Below are 6,789 nucleotides of genomic sequence, written 5' to 3'. Positions count from 1 at the left end.
TCTTTGAACTTCAGTCTTCTCATCTATAGAGTGGGCATAACCACACGTGCCTATTCTGGTCATTGTAAGGAGTAAGTTATGATAAGGAAAAGTATTCATAGCTGGCACGTAACTGAGTACTTGTGACATGCCAGACACTTTCCAAGTTCTTTACACGTTCTGATGGATGAGTTTTATTACAGATAAGGAAGCTGAAGCACAGAGATGAACCCGCTTAGACTTACAGTTAGTAGTTAGTGGCACCAGAATTGCATTCCAAACAGGGCATGAGGCTCTAGTCACAGGTAGTAAAATCTTGAGAACTATGATTTATGGAGCATTTACCAGCGGCTGGACACCGCCCTAGGAGCTTTACATGGAGTGTGGTCAAGCAATTCCTATAGTAATCGACTTGTGGCTCATTATTATTTCCATTTTACAGAGAAGAAAACTAACTGGGGCTTCATAACTCTAGTTGTTCAGTTAGGAGTCTGAGTTTGACTCAATGCGTGGCCTTCATCAGAACACCCTGCGCAAGGCGCGACTCCCTGTGGCAGAGCGGCCTTCAGGGACTCCTGAGGCTGTGCAGGGTCAGGCTCAGAGCGGCCCTCTGCTCAGCTTAATCCTTTGCCTTTACCGGCATAAGCGTTTTCATAGTTTATCTTTGCATTTGTGTTTTGTAGGTGAAGCTCGATGGGACTGTGGAGCACGCACACACATGAGATGGTGTGCACAGGGGGCTGTGGCCAGGAGCAGCTCCCCTGAGACGGTCAGACAACCGCAGAGCGCCCAGTGGGGTGCACAAGCCGCAGCTGGCTCTGCACACGGAGGCGAGGAGCGCCCTCCCGGACTCTGCAGAGCTGCACCCCACGGAGGTGGCTGAGCCTGGGCCTGGGCTCGGATGGAAGGGGAGCGGGGGTGGGGCGGGGGGCGGTGTGGTGTCAGCAGGAGCAGAATCTGCACAGGCAGTGGCAGAACACGAAGGCAGTGAGACCAGGGCTAGAAGGCTGGCAGGCTGGCTTGCCTGCTGTCTCTATAATCCCAGGCCTATCTATGCACACGTACTGACTTTCCCACCCGAGCACCACAACAGGAGCTGTCAGTGCTCACGCAGTTTTGTGGGTAAGCCAATACAAGGTAAAACTGTGCTCATGGACATTGCAATAAAGCATTTCAGAGTTTTTAGAGTTCTTCAAAGATTTGGAATTTCTAGTTTTCACAGCTTCTACTCCATTACAAAGCAAACATTCACAGACTTATAACTAGAGATTAAAGTTTAAGTGTCATCACACTGGATGGACAAAAACACTATTTTCATTTGAAGCTTCCATGAATGGATTTTCAGTGAGGAAGACAATTTTGAAATTAGTTTTGCCCTTGTAATTGAAGATACAGCGACAATGCAGAAGCAGGCATTTTGAATTATGTACAAATCACGAAACCACTTGTGGCTTCTTGTTGTAGCACATTTACAAGTTACAGGAAAAGTCAGAGGAAACATTAAATGACATTGTATAAATTAACATTTAAAATTAGATTTCCATGTAACTGATGTGCACGAATAAGTCTTAGAAAAATTATTCCATGAGATTCATCAGCTCAAGATATACTAGAACTTACGTTGTGAAATAATTTGTCAGAAACACATCTTAATGTTGCCAGAGTCTATAACATACTTTTTTTTTTTTTTTTAAAGACAAGAGCCTCACTCTATCATCCTGGGTAGAGTGCCATGACATCGTAACTCGTGGCAACCTTAAACTCCTGGGCTCAAACTCCTCCTGCCTCAGCCTTCCAGGTAGTTGAGGCTATAGTCACCCACCACAATATTTTTGTATTTTTAGTAGACACAGGGTCTCACTGTTGCTCAGGCTGGTCTCAAACTCCTAAGCTCAAGCAATCCTCCCGCATCGACCTCCCAAAGTGCTGTAACTGTGAGCCCCTGCTTCTGGCTACAACATACTCTTAATAGTGGCACCAGCACAAAGTTGTTTTTCAAAATTAAAAATCATAAGTTACCTGCAGTCCTTTATTTATCAACACTGACAGTATTATTTTGTATTATATTGACTGAACATGAAGTTTCTGGAAGTATAGATTTTGATGATCTAACAAACGAATTTGCAAAAAAAGCAAGTCTGAAAAATCTTATGAGCAATTATATTATCATATTAATAAATTATTTATTGTGGGTGGCACCTGTGGCTCAGTGAGTAGGGCGCTGGCCCCATATAACGAGGGTGGTGAGTTCAAACCTGACCCCATCCAAACTGCAACAAAAAAATAGCTGGGTGTTGTGGTGGGTGCCTGTAGTCCCAGCTACTTGGGAGGCTGAGGTAAGAGAATCACCTAAGCCCAGGAGCTGGAGGTTGCTGTGAGCTGTGATGCCACAGCATTCTACTGAGGGCAATAAAATGAGACTCTGTCTTAAAAAAAAACAAACAAACAAACAAAAAAAAAAAAAACAGGGTGTTGCCAGGAGTAGGGTGCCAGCCCTGGCCAAAAACTGCAAAAAAAAAAAAAAAAAAAAAAATTATTGTATAATATGAAATTTGTGACACCCCTCCAAGTTTTATAATTACTTGTAATTTATAAGTTTTTGTTGTTAGCTGTATATGAGAATTATCACTAACCTATTTCATAAGCAATGCAATTTTTAAAAGAAACATACTTCACTGAGTATTCTTCCTTTTCTTTCTTTGGGATGCCACGCCATCTACTTACTTTATTCTCTCTCTTTCCCCCCTTTCCTGTCTCACTCTCTCTCTCCTCTTAAAATATAAAATAAATGTACTTTTGTATCCAAAAAAAAAAAAAAAGAAATATGCGTTATATCTTAGTGCGCCATCTGGCACTGTCTTTCTGCATTTTGAACAGAGGCCCCATGTTTTTATTTTGCACGGGCCCTGCCCTTCCCACCCCAGCTTTGCGCAGCTGTTCTCTCTGCTCCTTTCTCCCTCTTCACTCTTTTTTTTTTAATTTCTTATAGCATAACTATGTACATTAATGCAATAATGGGGTACAGTGTGCTGTTTTCATATACATTTTGAAATACTCTCATCAGACTGGTTAACATAACCTTCATGTCATTCTCTCAGGCATTGAGTTAAGACATTCATACTCTGCTTTTAGAAAGATTCACTTGTACCCTTGTAAGATAAACCATAGAGGTGACCCCACCAATCACCCTCCCTGCCCCCATTCACCCCCCTCACCTGTTCATTCTTCATAGTGCCTGGAGTCATGGCCCCTAGAAACCCATTTCCCCCTCCTAACTCTGTGATGTTTGCTGCAGGCATCTTTTCTTCATTTTGAGAGGAAGTTATGTATAGTCCAGGCTTTACTTTACTTTTCTTTCTTTCTTTTCTTTTCTTTTCTTTCTTTCTTTTTTTTTTTGCAGTTTTTGGCTGGGGCTGGGCAGTGCCCTACTCCTCTGAGCCACAGGTGCCACCTATTATCATTTTCTTTGATTTGCCTCCAGTATTTTTTTTTTGTCATCATGTGATCCAGGCATTGGGGGTCAACCTTGTTTTCATCCTTGAAGACCATACTTAGCACTTTATATAAATAGTAACACCCAAATAGATACATCCACATAGGATGCTAATTGAAGCTTTTTTGTGAACAGATGAGAAAGATAATCCAGATCACATAACTGGATTATCACATAGCAGAAACACAATAAAACCCCATTTTAGGCCTTGCCCTTTCCCTGAAAGTTTCTCTTTTCTCTAGTCAGCTAATCACAATTTTGTGTTTTTACAAATGGAGTCTCCAAAACCCTTCTAATGTCCTGAACAATTCAGACCTGGTAAACCCAAGGCCAGTGGTGAGTCAAGGACTACCCGATCTTTCAGTCCTGCTTCTTGGTTTGTAGGGGCCGCGTTTTTCACTCCAAGAAGCTTCTAAAATTCCTCCCAGAAAAAGCATGTTGGGAATGGTATCCTAAGATACCATTCTTCTAAGAAAAGATGTTCTCCATTTTCTTTTTGGCGCCTTCACTTACCTTTCATTGTTTATTTTTTCTAAATTCTGCAAAGTTACCCTTAGACTCTTTATTTTCTTTTTCTTTTATTGAGTTGTGTAAGCCAAAAGTGTGTTTAATAAATTAAAAAATATTTATGCTTTATGTTTAGTTTCTCGATAAAGATTTATTGCGAGAACAAGGCCTATGTCAGTCTATTACTATTGGAGGTTTTCAGATTTGGAAATTTTCAGGAAATTTAATCAATTATCTCCTTTGATTTTTAGAAATGAAAAACTCCATTAATACTCAAAACAGTCATTTTTATCTTGAGCAGCTGTTATTATTAGAAAGTTTTTTCTTATACATTCAGGCAAAATCTGCCTTCTTTCCAGTATTAAAGAATAGAAAAAGCTTATTTTAAAAAACGAACTTAGGCAAAAGAGGATGTCATTACTTTTCAAAGCCTATGAGAGATTCTAATAGTCTCCTTCAGAGTCATTGCAAACTTCTATTTCATTAACTTTTAAAATTTTTCCAAGCATTTGATTTTAAAGTGGCTAATCTATTATTAAGCACTTCACATATTTTAATTTTTAATATTTCAAACCATTTTTATTGCATTGGATTGGGAAGACTTTGTAGGGTGCGAGTGACTACCAATTGTAATATTGTGCTAATGTAAAAATGAATCTTCAAGTTCCCAAACTGACATGCTTATCAAGTGTTTTAAGTACAGAACACGAGTAAGGTGGGGAATACAAAAGCAAAGTGTTAACAACATGCTTTTTGAGAACTGGTTGAAAGGAAATAATGTAAGTGACAAAATTACAGACCCACTCAATTCAGTGTTGTTACTTTTGTTAGATTTCATGAACATATGTGAAGATTTAGAGAAAGGTTATATGGACGGCTACCATAAACTCTGAAATTTCAAAGATATAAAAATAGGAGGAAAAAGCCTACCAGGGAGACTTTTTGAGTTCAGTTCAACATTCAGACTCAGAAAACAGTTTGGGTGAGAGCCTGCCAGAGAGTGGGAGGAGAGCCACACGGGTCAGTGGGAGATGGGGGAATTCCTCAGCAGTTTATGCCGCAGTCCATACGTGTGTCCACATGTGTTTTCTCCTCTGATGCTAGCTAGCTTCATTGTGGGGAAACTCACAGAAGGCAAGTGTGCATTTGCTTTTATATCCCATAACTCCATCAGCACAGCTTCCAAGTTTCCAGTTACTAAAATACCTAGTCAAGGGAAGCCCAAAGTACGGTGTCTCTCTTCATCAACTTCATCTACTTCATTTATAACTCTTCCAAGTTGATTGTAAGTTATCTTTTGATATCTACTTATCATAAACAGTGTTGCTTAGAAACATATTTGACATTAAATGCTTATTGGGTTACTAGGAGAACAGAGCTAGGAAGTTAATCTAAAAGAAAATTCCATGCAGAAAGGCAGAAGATTTTGTTAACTTTCTGCCCACAATATGTAAGTACAAATGAGGAGTAACAGAGGAGCAGACAGTGTAGTTTCTAAATATAGTAGAACCACGGTAAGTTCACCACCTAAGCAACTTTAACAACCTGATCAACATAGGGAACTAGGCCTACAGTACTGATGGTTACATGTGGTGTGTATCTGGAACTAAAGGAGGTGGTCAGTTTTAGGGAGATCGTCAACCTTGGAGGGCCCACTGTATTATAATCTAATGAATGAGAAGTTAGACTGTCAATAATATTATTATCTTTGCCTAGGGAATAGGCAAAATCAAACTGGCCCCAAAGTTTCTGTGTAGCTAATAGAAAGATTTTATCCTCTATTAAGTGACTGCCTTATTCAGCACTATATTTCTGGTACAATAGTAAGTAAGTAGTCAGTAAATATGTATTGAATGAATGAATAAGGAAATGAATAAAGACTCTCCTTAGACGAGACAATGAAAAGTAAGCCAGACCCTGTCACTGGCAACCATGTCCTCTCCAGTGGTGAAACCATTATTTGCCCACATACAACCATTCCTACCTGGGACTGCTGCCACTGCCAATGACCTCACCCCCTCTAACAGCAGAGCTGCCTCATATATGTGCACATTCCCTTGAAGCCCAAGGATTGTCTTGCCAGGCATCCTTACCTAGGCCACTGAGGTACTCACAAAAAGTTCCAAATAAATCATACAGAGACTATAATATAGTATCTACCTAGAACAAAAGCTAAAGCACCTTACCCAATTGGTGCTATGGGATACATCTCACAGGAAAAAGGCTTTCTCTACAAAGGTGACTTCATAAAATTGAAAGAAGGTCCTATTCTATCTTTGTGTAGATATCACCATAGGGACACAGGAATATGAAAAAGCAAGGAAACATAACACTGCAGTAACACTCCAGTAACAGACTCAAAATAAAATAAAATTGATGAAAGACTTGAAAAGGAATTCAAAATAATAATCTTACAGAAACTCAAGAAGACATAAGGGAACACAGATGAATAATTCAAGGAAATTATAAAAACAATTCATGATCTGAATGAAAAATTCAACCAAGGTAGAAATCATAAAAATGAATCAAACAAATCTTGAAATTGAAGAATTTAATAGGTGAAATAAAAAAGGCAAGTAAGAGCTTCAACAATAGACTAGGTTAAGCAGAAGAAAAATATTCTGAACTTGAAGACAAGTCTTTTGAAATAACCCAGTCAGAAAAAATAAAAAAATAAAAAAGGAATGAAGAAAGTCTATGGACATATGGGATATAATTAAGAGAGCAAATATTCATATTACAAGATTTCTAGAAGGAGAAGAGATAGAAAAAGGTACAGAAAGCCTATTTAATGAAGTAAGAGCTGAAAA

This window comes from Otolemur garnettii, unplaced genomic scaffold (genome assembly GCF_000181295.1).
Source record: "Otolemur garnettii isolate 467f Iridium unplaced genomic scaffold, OtoGar3 scaffold00071, whole genome shotgun sequence".
NCBI lineage: Eukaryota > Metazoa > Chordata > Mammalia > Primates > Galagidae > Otolemur > Otolemur garnettii.
The sequence above is the reverse complement of the archived record's forward strand: the minus strand, read 5'-3'. Positions refer to the sequence as shown.